At 41.9% G+C, this 15,657-nt stretch overlaps 1 protein-coding gene across 7 annotated transcripts in view; it reads left to right on the forward strand.

Moving 5' to 3' along the window:
• The window catches only part of PDE1C (phosphodiesterase 1C), a 304,380-nt gene that overhangs the window by 130,265 nt on the left and 158,458 nt on the right, over positions 1–15,657 (forward strand). The window contains exon 1 of one of the 7 annotated variants that reach the window (XM_032997377.2): positions 10,248–10,270. The exons of the other annotated variants lie outside the window; for them this stretch is intronic. The gene's annotated coding sequence lies outside the window, so the exon portion shown is untranslated. Of the gene's footprint in view, positions 1–10,247; positions 10,271–15,657 lie in introns of those variants that run through there. 7 annotated transcript variants of the gene reach the window in all.

Here is a 15,657-nt window from a genome sequence, read left to right on the forward strand (position 1 = left end):
AACCCTAAGATTTGGGATCCCACTGCCACTTTATGCTCCTAGGCTGTATCACTCTACCCTTCAGCTGAGTGTCCAGCAGTTCCTGGGGAATAGAACAGCAAGAGAAGGAAGAAAACAAAAGAACTTAAATTTTGGTTGTTTGTTTTTTTTTTTTTTTGGTTTTTGTTGTTGTTGTTTGTTTGTTTGTTTGTTTGTTTGTTTGTTTAACTGAATGCTAAATTGCATCTGGTCAAACCAGTAATCCTAACAGCTGCTAATGAATTGACCTCTGGGAACCAGTGCTTCAAGTAGCGGATAGGTAGTCCATTGATTTTTCCCCTCAAGCATTTATAATGCATGACCTAGAGCAAATTTCTAGGCATTTTTCAGTATACTGGTGTCCTGGGTTGAGTGAGTGGTGGAGTTTTTTGGTGGCAGGGGAGGGGGCTATTGGGGCGGCCCCCTGTGAGAAGCTTCTCGAAGCTCCCCCAGCTCCACGTCAGCTCCACTTCTGTTTGGGAAATTGAGCCAATCGGCTGCGCCTCTGCGATAACGTATTTAAGAAGGGACGTGGTGACGGGCAGTGGGACTGGTGAGGAGGAGTTGCTGCAGCTGCATGAACACCAAGGTCAGTGGGGGAACGGAGGAGGAAAGGAGGGGGGAGGTGTGCCGGAGCAGAGACCCCCCTGTATCCTGTGGGGAGACGGCAGGGCAGCCCCCCCCGCCACCCATGAAGATCTACGGTGGAGCAGACATTGATTTGTGGCCTGTTGCTCCTGCTCAGCTGACCAAGGTGCTGTGCCCGAAGAAAGCCGGGGTCTCATGGGAAAAGGCAGCCCCACTGCTGTAATTCAGCGCTGGGAGGATTGCAGCATGCGGGGGAGTCCCACGCCGGAGCAGCTCGGGAAGGGCTGCAGCCGTGGGAGAGAATCCAGTCGGAGGAAGTTAGTGACCCATGACGGAGCAGTGTGGGGAACGCTGCGGCCCGTGGGAGGAATTCATGTCTGAGAAAGTTTGTGGAGGACTGTCTCCTGTGAGAGGGGGACCACGATGGAGCAGGAGGAACAAGTTTCGGACACTCCCCTCACCGAAGATGAAGGACGTGGCAGCGCTGACTGCACCCCCCATTCCCTGCCCCTGTGCCGCTGGGGGAGGAGGTAGAGATATTGGGAGCAGAGCTGAGCCCGGGAAGAAGGGAGGGGTGGGGGGAAGGTGTTCTCAAGATGTGGCAATGCTTCTCACTGTCCTACTCTGTTATGTGTTGTTAGTGTCTGTAATAAATGTATGTTCTTTTTTTCTTCCCCTAACAAGTCTGCCTTTTGCTAGTGATCATAAAAGGGGGATTTTTTCCCCATCCCAGTCCTATCTTGAACCCCAAGCCTGGCTCTCTGTCCCTTCTCATTGCCAGAGGGGAAGGAAGAGAGAGCTGCTGCATTGTGGTTGGCTGCCAGTCAGGCCTAAACCACAACAACTGGTTATTTACAAAAAACTGGTCATTTAAATTACCCTAAAACGCAGCATTTCCATGACTAATTCAGAACTCCTATGTCTTAGCTGTGTCTCAGATTCAATTTGAATTGATAATGAGTTGTTTTAATCCCTCTCTTTGATTTAGCAGTTAGACCAAAGGACAATATATTGGCAGGGGTAAGGAAGAGAGAGGGAGAGAGAAAAAAAAATGCTAGCGACAGACGTTATTTTGGCAGTTAATGTGGGAATTAACTTTTACTTGGGGACCTCTGGGGGAGGGTGATATAATTGAAGCCCTGTATAAGCTTCCAGTCTTCAAAATCTTGCACTTCCTAAATGTGTGTCTCCCTTGCAAATGATGAAGAGGAAATCCTAAGGCATTTCGTTAAGAATCTATCAAATGCAAGGGATGAGGCATCCTTGCTGAGATAATTTGCCCCAGGACAGAATCGGCTATCTCCTGGCAGTGTGACTTTGCCTCAAGAGAAATTTCTCACTTTTAATGTGGATTACACTGGAGCCACTAACAAGTCTCAAAATCTGGGAAAGCTATAAACCCTCTTTCCTCATTGCCACATCAGAGAGTCTCTCTGTTTGATTTCTACTGATTAAGCTCTGTGTTTCCTTTAGCACATTCTCAATAGACTATCCATCTATTACAAACATTTTTTTTCCCCTCAACAAATCCGTTTTGTTTGCCCTGTTGTCCTGCTTATTTTGACATAACATGGGGATAGCGTTTAAATTTAATTAGATGACAGGTGAAATAGTCCTCCAGATCTTTATGTCATGTCTGTATGGACACTACACTCTCTCTGGGCCAAAAGATTTATCACACATTAAGGTGAAAACATCTACAAAAATGTCTTGTGAAAACATCTCCGAGAGTCTCTTGTGAAAACACTGGCAGATCCTTGTTGAGTGCCATGCCATCTCCACAGGCACAGGGGAGCATGGCTAGTAATGTATTCTGACAGGCTAGCTTCCAACTGTTAAGACCAAAAATGAGAAATAAGCCTTAAGTAGACACAAAGGACTTGGTCTTCCTTTGTGTGTGTGTTAGTTTAAAAAGGAATCACACATTAATGTACTTAATACATATTTCAATGAGCACCACCACAGAGAAAATTAAGAAGCAATTTACTGTAGTTTTTGGCTGGCGTATCTCCTTCCCTCAATCCCATCCATCTGCTGATGAATTGGAAGAGATGCGGGGCCCAATACAGATTTTCATGTGTACTTTCCCGGGGTTTGAATTAATGTTATACTCCAGTGAATGATGGCATTAGACTGTCATCATGCAGAAGAACAATTGTTCTCCTGGTCCTACGGAGGTCCTTGAGTAGAAACATCCAGTTGTTATATACTTACCTGCACATACTGTGCTTCACAAGGGCTTTGTTAATTATCTGAGATATTCATGTTGTGGATTTGTTGTTTGACCATACTCAGAGATACTGATGTGCCTGATTGCGTGGATGTATGAGCGGGTCCATGCATGATAGGTATATGAGGTGCATCCAGCTTAAGAAGACCGATCCAAAGCTTTCAAGTGTAAAGTTCGGCATAATCATTTCCAAAGATGTGTTGTGGGTTTTTTGGTGTTGTGTTGTTGTTAGGTTTTTTTTTCTCATACAGATTTTGGGAACAATTGTAGTAGAGAAGTGCTTTGTTTTCTCACAAGATGTAGGGACAGGACTTTGGATATCTGGGCCTCCAGTGCCTAGTCAGAAAACCTTTTTTTAAGTTTATGCTTTTTTCAGTACAGCTGCTTATTCCTAGTTTTCGGTCTGATTCATAGAGTACATAAACCCATGTTCCCTCTCACCTAACTACAACCTTACCTTCAGAGAAAAGAAATAACAATTGTCTGAACATAATAGAAGTGCTATAGTTAAATCATGATTTCTTTCTGAGGTTGTTACTCTTAACATGTACAAGTATCTTATTTATGTGTTCCTGTGCAACACATTCAGATTTAGTAGTGCATGTAATTAAGGTTCATAGCTTTGGAACCTTTCTTGTCTAATATTTACATAAAACATGTTTTCAGCTTATGTTTAATTACTGGTTTTGATTAGGACTAGCTATTTTTAAAAAGTGGAAAAAATAGTTCTGTGCTACTAATTTGTCAGAAATAATGCTTCATGCAGTGCAGAAGGTGCTCTCTGGACTTGCTGATCAGTGATACAGTTATTCTAGGCTTATAAACCATTGTCTCATTAGGTTGCTTTTTATCAGTGCCTGGGACATTAACAGTAATGAGTGGATAGGATGGAAGTGATTCCTTCTTAGGTTCTTGCTTGTTCTTCCTGTGAAAATTCAAAGCAGATAGCACTTCCCCTGCCCCTCCCCCCCCCCCCAAAAGAGTATTATTTTTTAAAAAGTGAGAGATGCTGATAGCATTTCAAGTGAATCAGTTCTGTATATGGAAACTATTTATTCTGATTTCTTTGTCTGCTAAAAGATGGTTTTAAATTCTAGGGTTTTATTTTCTCCTGTTCCTATCAAAACAGATACTGCTATAACTGAGTTCCACATTATCTGGTAATATCCCTGTTGGAGGTTTTTTTCAGCTACCTAATAACATTTCAACAAATTCCAGAGGTACTTCGTGATTACTGACTAAGGATGACGTCTTCAGTTCTGTCTTGTAGTCAAGACATAAAAATTTATCCACTACCCACTGCAGGAGCTATTGGGATCTGCGCCCAAGAACAGCAAGGGTCCTGTGATTTACATCTCATGGTTTTGTGAAATGAGTTATTGGCATTGGAGCATCTAACTGGTTAAGACCCTCCAAAAGGAAACCACATGTTGGTTCTCATGAGAATGCTCAAGGAATGAGCAGGCACAGAGACTTAAGCTACTGTCCAATGGCTGCTGAACCATGCCTGTGTAGGTCGTGATTAAAGCATAGAGATGAAATAAGAATTTGGACTATGAATGTTAGCTGTGTTGCATATGGATAAGTAAGTGAGTTTGATCTCCTAGGCAGTCAGTCCAACACCTTTTGCCAGGAATAGGTTTACTTAGAAGAGAAAACCAAGTCTGTTGTAAAAATATGCTGTTCACGCTCTGAAAAGCACTCAGCTCATTTCTGCTTTTCCTTTAGACTGGCTAAGCCATAGGAATGGTTGTACTTCAGCTTTCTTACAGATTGTGATTTTTTTTTTTTTAATTTTTTTTTTTTCTTCCCCTGGCAATAGTGTGAATGTTTTCAGATCGTGATGACAAATGCCCCTTCTGGGAGTTTCTGCACTAATAAACAATGGCGACAACAACTTGCTCTATTTCATGTTATAGCTTCAATTTTAATGACTCATGAGGCACGAAGAACTTGAGCACCGATCTGTTTATTGATGGAGCTTAAAGACACCAAGGACTGAAGTGACAGTAGGTATCATTAATCAGCAAGCTTGTTGCTATCTCAAGCAGTGCTGCATTTTGACGGCTGCTTTAAGGAAAACTGTAAAAGCTAGACCAGATTAATTCATCTTCAGTCCTGTCCTAAAGCTTGCCAAGGAGAGGGGCTGGAAGGCTGCTGCGCACTGCATCTTCCAGAGGTGAGAGCTTTATCCCCAGAGCCTGAAGGATTCTGCCCTTAGCACACACAGAGGTGCTGGAGACCATCCAGTGTCAGGGCCCGGGAGGATTGTCAGTGCTCCCTTGCACTGCACACCTACTTGGAAGCAGTGAATATCAGTGTGGAGATACAAGGATCCATGGACTGATGCATCTGTCCTGTTTTCAAAGTGAGATGTGAATTAGCTGGAGGTCCCAACAGTTTCCAGTAGAGCATTTGTGTGAGGAAATTCCTAAATACCTGAAGGTTTTGACTCTTTTGGGACCAAACCTGAAGAAGTTTGGTGATGGCAGAAAGAGCCTCTCCCGGATCTCTGGGGACTTTCCAAATGACCATTCCCAGTATATGAGATTTAGTGCCGTTTTATTCCACCTCAGTTCTCAGCTGGATGGTCTGAACACTGGGAGTGCAGCGTCACGATTATTCTGTCTCTGGGACCCTGTGGGCAGGCCAATACTATGCTTTTTGTCAGTGTCCTTGAGAAACACTGAGACACCAGTGGCAATCAACATCAACTCTCACCTTTTTTATCTCTAGAAAGCAATGTTCAGCCTCTAATTATCAGCATAGCCTTGACACTGTGCTCTCATCTGAAGTCAGAACTGAAACATTTTGGAAGGCAAATATCATTAAAGCTGGATTGCCTCATCATCACTTGACCAGTAACCTTCATTTGGGAGGCACTTAAAGAATACATGTAAAGATATTTCTGAATTGCATTTTTATTATCCTTTAATGCTTCAGTTAATACTAACACATTAATAAGAGTTGTGCAGTGGTTAGACTTGGAGTCAGAGCTCCTGCCTCAGGTGGTTTGGCCAATTCAGGACAGTTAATAAAATGACAGAAGGTGGTACAGAATCCCACAGATGTTTGAAACCTGCAGGGAGTTTGTCATGTCACTAGCAAAAGCACTTTCCTCTGCCATGTGCAGCTGGAAAGTTGTGAGTTGCTCTTATTAATCTAGTGGTGGAAACATGGATGGCTCTGAGAAACCTTGCACACTGACTACAGACCTGCACGTAGAGAAGTTGTGGCTGCAAAATGTGTAGGTGCAAGAAAAGATGACAGATTTCTTCAGCCTCTTCATCTGAAAGGAGGTATTAGAAGTTGAGAGAGAAGAAGCAGGAATAACGTAAGCTAAACAATATTAAACTATCTTGTCCCATAGCATAACATTTGGTAGGGCTGTGATTAACATCTGGATTGTCATATATTGAGGGTGGATGAGGAACTTGCTTGGTTCTCTGTGCCATCGAAAAGGGGGAAAACAGAGTAAACAAAGACATGACTGGCTTCTTCCGATGCAGACTTTGGGATGTCTGCATATGTGTAACTGCTCATTCTTCATTTGGAAAACTGTTTTGTTATAGTAAGGGCAGACTTTACAGCATTCACCTGATTATTCTTCCAGCTGTTTGTTGAAAGGATGTAATTAGGAGAGCATGTTTCTTCAAAGCATCATATGCACACAGATTCAGCAAAAGGTTTCAATATGAATTAGGAATGTGCTACGCAGGCATCAGGTTTTATGGCTTTGTGGAAGGATTTCAGTTTGAGGAACAGACATAGAACAGTAAGGAAGGCATGAACTCAATAGGAAATACAAAAATGTAATATTTTTGCTTTGAACTAAAATTGTTAATGTTTAGAAATTACATGCATTTTCAGTGGATTACTAAGTGGCATTAATTTTTTTGGTCAGGAATACACAGAGGAGTCTTTCAATTGCTGCTAGATTTGTATCAAGGGAAAACAGAAAGACACCAAATGAAGTTATTTTCACTGTGCTGTTAGGCATTACTCTCCCATAAGAAAGATGTCTAACAAACATTTTGAATAAGAAGGCACTTGAACAGCCGTAACTATGTAATACAACTTGTAATAAATCTGTGTTTCAGTTCAGCAGTGTTTCTCCATCCAAGGAGTATTTCTCTTGAATGAATATAGGCTACTAGTGTTCTCCTGAAATTGAGTTGGAGCTCAGCTCGCTGAAAAGTAGAAAGATAGTTATTTGATCAGAAAAATAGGTATCACAGTTATTAGGTGTTAGCTGTCTCTCAGATCTGAAGAAGGATTTGTAAGTCTGGAAGAGTGTCTTCCAGCTCTATCAGTTCAACTCCCACAGATTTAATCTCAAACAGAGGACTTAATTGCTGACACACAGACATCCTATGTTGTTTCACAAAACCATGTGGCCTCTGGCTTCAAAAGGGCATGGGTCACTCGTAGGTCTTGTGTGCCAACCCGCTGCAGATGTTTTGGATGCTGAGGGCACTTCAGATGTGCTGATATAGGTTTGTTTAGGCGACTGATCGTCAACCTTGTTGTCCTGTGTACAACTGTGTAAATTCAGGTTGAAATACAGTTGCAAACTGGGTTTTGCTGAACAACTGAACTACTTCTAGATGCTATAGAGATATCTTAGGTCAGTATTAAGTCAGGACAAAGGCATTATTTAAATTTTTTCCTGTTACTCTACTATCAAAATAATACATAATATTAGAAAAGTAATTGTGATAGGACACGTGATCTGTGTGTGAATATGTATTTTTAGGTAAAGAAGGGAAGGAGAAAACAAGTGGGCAGTACTGGGAAAGCATGGGTGGATTATAGGGCTGTTCAGCTTTTCATGATATGAAAACCAGTCCAGGTTGCGGTCAAGGCTGCTAAGTGGTTTATAGGAAATCAGTTTTGATTTAAGTGGATTTACCAAATATATCTGTATCACACAAGCAGTACCAAGCTCTGATGCCGAGTCTAGATGAGAAAAAGATGGGTTTAATGCATCATCTACCTCATCTTAGTGGATGTGTTTAAAAGTCTTTAAGAGGACTCTCCAATGCAAGGAGAAACACAGAATTCTTTTGGCTGGCTAACACACAGAGTCTCAATGTGCTCTGCCTGCTCCAATGGTTTGAAACTTTTGTTAGCTAATATATGTGTTTTCATTCTGTTACCTGAAAACCATTTTATCCCAATGTATATTTAGTATTAATGTCTGTTTTCAGGCTATGTTGGACATGGATTTCAACATAGGCGTCTTCGAAGCTAGCGCAAGAAGATGCTGGCACAAGATTTTCTGGGAAAGACAAGAAACTTTAATCTCTGAGAATACCTCTTAGGCAATTATAATGACCACCACCTTCTCACAAAGTGAAAGAATGACCAAGCAAAGAAGTGAATGTTGATTAAATGCTCTTCTGTCTAGGAGTGATTAATTTTTAAAAGCTGATGTTTTTGAAGGAGAGCTTTTGGGAGGAGAACTGTACAGTAGATAATTGCTTAGGTCTAAACGCAGCTCTGTGACTGTAGCAATGCGCAGAGATCACGCGGCAGTTTCCTTGCACACCAAGAGTGTGCACGGTGAGAAAGCTTCCAGGAGATCATCTTCTCAGAAACATTGTCTATTACACATGTGCAGTTATCAGTGAAACTCATGGTTGTGAGTGAAGACACCATAAAGCTCTTTTGCCTCTTGCCCTTTGAATAAGTTAACCATCTCCCTTCATACTGACTGTTTCTAAGCCGCGCTAAAGCACGCTTTGTAGACTGCACACAGCCTGTTTTGTAGTGTGTGGATATGGCTTGGTGACTACTCAAAACCTCTAACTGATTAACATTATCCTTGGTGAGCAACGGAACGGACCCATGCAAAGACTGTGTCCTGTGCAGCATTTCTTCCCTCCCTGTGAACTACTTACTCTTGCATGGGACTGCAGCACCTCATTCTGTCACTTACTAAGAACAGCGGTGACGCATTATTTTTTGCAGTACAGAGAGATAAAATAATCTCATTGTGGTAAGTTAGCTTGAATTGTCACTTCATGTTGCCATTCCTGAGACATTTGTTCAGCGTCTGCTTACTGCCTGGGTCTTATCAACACTTCCCAAACTGTACTGTTTGGAAACCTTAGGCTTGAAACTTTGCCAGTACTGCTGAATAGTTCCAGTAATATTTTGTTATTACCTGCTTTTTGACTTAACGTATGCCACAGGTCATGTGGAGAGTCTTATACAGATTCAATGGTATGATGCCGTTATCATATCCAAAGGGTACAGTTGTAATAAAAGGGGAAAACCAAACCTGGGCAGCTAGATAGATTATCAAACAGAGTGACTGTATAGGTCTTCAAAGGATCAAACAGCTCATCAACTTAAACTTACAGTGTCCTGAATGGAAATACGTACTTGTTTTAAAGCTGCACTGGTTCTGTTTTTCAAATAGGAATGTTACCGTACAGTGTGAATCATCACAGAGAATAATAAGCTAGAGACCTTGCAGAAGGGAAGTTATGTTTGCCCTTTCTGGAAAAATAGATTTGCAAGGAAGTATTGTGGTTTAGGTAGCATGACCTTGCCTAAAAGTTGTATTTCCCTGTTGTTTTCTTTGATATGTTTAACATTCCTAAACATTTTAGTTTAGGGATAATGAGCAGCAGGTTTGCAGATATGTGGGAGCTTTTTCAAGTGGCCTGAGGTTCACTTTTAGTGTTAGTCCAAAGTATCTCTAAACCTCAGCTAAACTGTTTATTAAATCGGTCACTTTTTACCACTATTTTTTATTTATTTTTAATCATGAAAATGATTTAATTAATCTTTCCTCATACCATATTATTATTTTTTTTTAAATGACCTGTATCTATTGCTTATCTAGTAAGATGTCATAAAAATTGGTCTGCTGGATGTCTTCCACTCACTTCCCTGTTACATTATAAACTAATGTTATGTAACAGAAATAAATTAGAGGGGAAATATTTTGTTGTTTGGCACTGTGCAGATTATGAAACGATGTTTATTTCACTTAAAGTACTGGATCCATTCCAGGCATGAATAAAACTTTGAAAGGTGTTATTTAGAGAAAGAAATGGTGGACTTCCTTAGTATTTTTAAGAATGATTTTCAAAATGCTAAGGGTCATCAATCAAACCCTCACTGAAACTTCACAGGGGACTCAAAAGACTTCGTTCATTATTTTTTCTCCTGTACAAATGCACAAGGACATCTAACAGCCAGCATTCAATTTGTTAAGAGTTACATCTTGTGTCTTGAAAAGTACAACATATGCTGTTCTAGCCTTTATAAAAGCATTCACAGTTCAGGCTCTTTTCTTGCCCTACAGAAAGGTACCGTGACAAATGCTGGAGAGCTGACGTACTTTCTTTATTTCAGGAGCTTGTTATGGGAAACGGTCGTCACATTTGAGCGACTCCACAGTCTGATAATTCACATACGGTCAGTCACTGTGTGCGTGTGTGGGTGCGGGGCGGAGGCAGGGCGGCAAAACTTTTGCTGAGGTTTTTGACAAGAGCCTGTTTATGTGCCTTTACAGAGAAGGAAATAGGGTGAAACTCTGGATCTTTAAAAAAATTTCCACTTACTTCAGCTTGAGCAGTATTTCCCGTTCAGGCTTTTGAGTTGATTGCGCAATGCCTAATTCACATTGAACGTGTGCCACCGTCTCTCTTAGGCTAGGCTTTTGGAGGCTGGAGGTCTCTTCTCATCTCCTTCTTCCCAACTTCTCCCTGGCCCCCACCTCCCATAAGTTATAATTAGGACTGGATGGAACGACTATAAGGATGTGAGCTCCCATACCGTGTACATGACAACTCAAATGCCAAGATTCTTAATCAGAAAAATTGTAACTTAGGCCCTCATTCTGGCCTCATGCTGGATCCTGGTTGCAAAATAAACTTCCAAATAAAAGGGCATTTTACCTCTGAATCACAAAACAGAGGTGTAAATGAAGGCTGGTGTGGTAAAGTGTGGGGATGGAGCTAAGGCTGGAGTTGGGGCTGAACTGGGAGACTACCCCAAAAGCCTGGCTGTCTTAGAAGTACTGTCTTTGGTTATTCTCACAGCCTCAGCTTTTCTGTACACATCCCGTCTCACACTTTGGATGTCATGTTCTCTCTCTGTTTTCAGTTAACTCGGTATGTGTACTGAATGAATTATCTCCCAGAGATAATTGCTGAAAGGTAGGGTGGCTTTCAGGATGGAGTTATATGCAACTAATACAAGTGTTTGAGATTAAACTGTGGCACGAGTCCTGGGTTAGGTAAGTAATATGAACAGTCACCAGCCCTGAAGAGAATTAACAGTCTAAGCAAGACAGGTCTAAAACATCAAGTCACACTGGGAAACTCTGAGGGATATATGAGAGGAACTGGAAGAATTATTGCTTGCCGTGCACTTGCTGTGCATTCAGTTACAGCCTGTTCAGTTTTATTAGGGACAGTTGTTTTCACTATAGAGTTTGGCTTTAAGTGCTTAGTTGATTTTGTTAACAGGTCTTGTTAAGGGTGGAATTCATCTTGCCTAGTCGTATTTATCTGCCAAGGGGAGATTTAGTGGAAGGTGACTCTTCTGTGAGTGACTGTAGAGGCTGCTTAAGGAGAAAACCTTGGAGAAAAGAGTAAACATCTATTTAGATGGCCGGTGTTAGGTGATGTCCAGCCCTGCTTTGCCCTGCTCAGTTCTACTGGCATATATATATGTATATATATGTGTGTGTGTGTGTATATATATATAAATAAATAAATTAACACAGTCTGTGGGATCAGGACTATGAACCTAAGCCTTATATTTCATATGACATGTTGTACATTTTTTTAGGAAACTTTTTTGTGGAATAACTGAAGTGTAGGAGTGTTATCTTAGTTTATTTAATGGCAAATTATCTGGAGTTTACTTTTGTGCTTATTTGTCTTAAATATAAGCCTCTCTACTACCTCTGTCTCATGTAAATGCGTATAATTTTTACTAAAAAGGAAAAAATGTCCGTAATCTCATGTGCATGAATAAATTTATCTACCTCTGACTACCATCTTTTCCTTGCAGAGAGATCTGTGATTGCCACTAAATTAGAGGATTTTTTTCCAAGTGTCTCAGAGTCCCTTACTCCAATCTCCTCCTGCTCAAGGCAGGCTCAGCAATGAGCTCAGACAAGGTTGCTTGAGGGGGATGTATCCAGATGGGTGTGGAAAATCTCCAAGTTTGGGTCTGCACAAACCCTCTGTTCTGCTGCCTGGCTGTCCTCAGGGAGAAAAAGTTCTTCACCCTTGGTTGGGCCTCTAGTGCTCAAATCAAGAAGTTATCCTTGATACCACCCAGAAATATCCTGGATGGCTTGAGACCAGTCACGTTGCCTCTTGAGCTGCTCCTTCAGATAGAGGGTTGGTCTTGCTCTTTGTTTTCCCTGCAGGTTTTCCCTGCCTACCTTTCCTGAAGAGTGCGGGTACCTGTCCATCACAGCATGCCAGTTGTGCAAGCTGTCTTACCATGTCTGTCACTCCAGCTGTGCTGCAGTTCTGTGATTGCATGTGGAGCTTTAGTTCTTCCTATTTGTTTGTGATGCTCACGTGGATGAGCAGTGGGGGGTAATAGTCTGAGGGCTGGAAAAGACTCAACAATTTCTTTACCACATCCCAGATAAGCAGCAAACCTGAGATAATAGGTCAAACCATCAGAAGGATTCCTCTCTCCCTTGCAGGAAGGAGTCTCCAACAGCTATCGCTCCCATTTTCTTCTTTATACAGATACTTGGTTGAGGCTTAACTGGCTTTGATGCTTTCCCTGATGCAAGGTGACCTTTCTCTTCTGTTTCCAGAACTAGAAGTGGAGAAGAAACCCCAGTTGTCTTGCTAGAAATTAGAAGTTTCAGTTTTTCCCCATCTTGGGAGTTTCGATCCCTGGAGGGTAGTCTCTAGATTTCTCTCCCACCTTGCAATGCAGGTCTTGGAGACTTAGCTTCGCAGGGTCTCTGCAAAGGCCATACTGGTCTCCTGTTCATCCTCCCTGATGGTGTGCGTACTCACCTCTTCTCACAGCTCCTTCACCTAGCAATGGAGTGCCACAACCACAGCATGCTTCCCACAGGGGAGGAAACCACTGTTCCCAACGTCAGGCAGGGGCACCAGTCATTTCGTGTGGCCCGAGACCTGAATGGTGGCATCCTTGCTCAGTAGTGCTGTTTGGGTCAAAGCCCCTGATGTGCCAAGGCCACTTGCTCTAACCAGCACTGGAGACCACATGGCACATCACCACTGTTAGTGCGCAGTCCTCAGCAGAGGTTCTGGGCTCCTTTGCACTGCTGCTGCAACAACTGCAGGGATGCCGTTAGCACCACGTTGCCTTTTGGTCACAGAGCTCCTGCCAAGCAATGGCTGCGATAGGTGCTTGGCAGTCTTTGATCAGCAGTCTGTTGTAGACAAAAGCTGTGGGTACTCCCAAGTCAGAAAGCAGCCAACAAAGGCTGACTCTTGGAGCTGACAGAGGCGAAAAGTATATAACAGACTGCAGAAGTTAACCCTCAACAGCAGCAACAAGTCACCAGATGTTTCATGAAGAGTTTTGCTGAAGAGGTAGTCTGGAAATTGCTACAGCTCTGTTAGCTGCTTCTCTGCAAATTTGCAAATATCCTGCTCTCTTCTATCCTGGAAACTATCTTGAATGCAAAAGTAAGTAGCTAAATAGGTGCAAAGAGAGGAATCCCCTAAAAAAAAAAATCCTATTCTTGATGCTTATATCAAAAACTATTTATAACGATCCATACTGCATTGTCTCTGGCAAGCAGTGAAGAGATGATAGAGTTCTGAGAGTACTGTATTTCAAGATGATGGATACAACCAGGAAGTGTGCATGCAGTGCCTGTGGTGGAGTATTTCCATATTCCATATCCAAGACCTCAATTTTCCCACTGCATTGAGCAGTGAAGTCTCTTATAGCCTTTGGCTTGACCAGTTGGGACTTTCAGCCTTGGTCCATTGTAATTTCCGCTGCTTTAATGTTATTTAACTGTGGTTGCTCCTGTGGTGTTGCAAAAGTGAACAGATATTGCAGTGTGCAGCACTTCTCAGTGTCTGCCTTTGGCAGAAAGGAGTGGGTGTGATGTACTGTGTGTTAATAGATCTTCCTTCAAAAGTTAGAAAATCAGGGAGAGGCAGACTGCCCATGCTCTTTAGAATTAACATCCCTATATTGCTTCTAGACATTTGTAGTGCAGATTTATAGCATTTTTGAGTTTCAAGTGCATCCCATTCTAGGGATCTCATTCTAGACTCTTCCTTACTCCTGAATTCTTGCAAATGTTGTTATTAATACCTTTGCCTTTGCACTGAGTCTGTGGTATGTGTGAATGCATGCTTGTCATTTTGCAGTACTCCACCACCGTTCAGAACAACCCTGCAGCAGCAGAAACAATGCGCAATGTTGTTTTCAAAATTTTCCGCCCACTTCAGCTACACCCTTTTTCTAGTTTATTGCCTCTGACTAGACTGATGGAGTACTTGAAAATTTCTCTTAAATGATACAGAACTGTTTTCCAGAATCATGCTGATTAAAATGGAACTTCTGTCAGGAAAAAAAAAGGGGGGTGGGGGGTGGGTCTGGGACAACCCTGAGAAAGGGACAGAGGAAAGGTGAGTTGGAGGATACTGGCTGGGTGCTTAAGTTACTCAGCTGACATACATGAAACTCAAGTTCAAGCATCTGCACTACACTGCCATTTTGCTTTCACAACACGTTGAAGAGAGCTCAATTTCATTCCTTGTTGGCATTAGAAGTAAACTTCTGAAGCCTTGATTTTTCTTTTTGTTTTTCTTTCATGAGTCAGTATTCTTGTTTTCCAAGCAGCTCAGTGCACAATAAGCTGCTGAGCTTTTCTAGTTCTGGTACAAAATTATGCATCGTGTATACAGCAGTCTGAGATACGGACTATGAATATTCTTCAGACCTGCGTGGTGTAAATTCCAGAGTGCAGTGGTAATAACTGGCATATAATGGAGGCAATAAGGACCAAAACCACCTGGGTATCTACTCACACTGGCAGAAATAATGCAATTGCTTTTGCAAGGACTTCTTCAAATCACTAGCTAGCAAATTGCTTTTAATGATGGCTCTAGGTTTCCCCAGACACCTAGTATCAAGGATACATTGTGGTGGTGCCTGGCCAGGCTTTTTCCACATACTGATACCAATAAATGAGGTGAAATAGCCTTTTTGGATTGGTATTAGAGCTGCATGTATCTTTCAAGAGTATCTATCTTGCAAGAAGTTCATAGGTTAAAGGCCTCTTAATTGGTGCCTTGCCTTTTGTCCCCTTCTACATGGGGATGCTGGCTCTGAACAGAATTCCTGGAAGGACAAGCTCCGTTTAATGTGCAAATGTAGTCAGAAAGCAAACGGGTGACGGGACTTAATATTTTCAGAAGACTGAAGAGCATGTCTGGGAAACTCCTGCCCTGTGAATATTGAATTTCATGTTAACTCTCTGTGATATAAAAAGTGGAGCAGGCAGAAGAGGATTCCACAGCCTGGTGGCAAAAGTGATGAGGCTTCTGCATGAGGGAAGATTAGAAAAGATGGGAAAAATTTTGTTTAAAGATGAGATAAATCAGAGTGGATATTTTGGTATTCTAGAAACAGCCACTGAGATAGAGCAGACATTAGCTCTTTTTTGTAGTATAATGACCAGACAGGAGAAAAGTGATTGAGGGGCAATTATTTCAATTTCATAAATATAACTGCATCCTATCAAGCTGTGTATTTGTAAGGCAAAAAAGTTAATTAGAATTTACAGTGGTGCCTGCTGCTTCTACAAAGAATGAAAATATTTGCATCTA

Source organism: Tyto alba, unplaced genomic scaffold (genome assembly GCF_018691265.1).
Source record: "Tyto alba isolate M040663 unplaced genomic scaffold, T.alba_DEE_v4.0 Super-Scaffold_46, whole genome shotgun sequence".
NCBI lineage: Eukaryota > Metazoa > Chordata > Aves > Strigiformes > Tytonidae > Tyto > Tyto alba.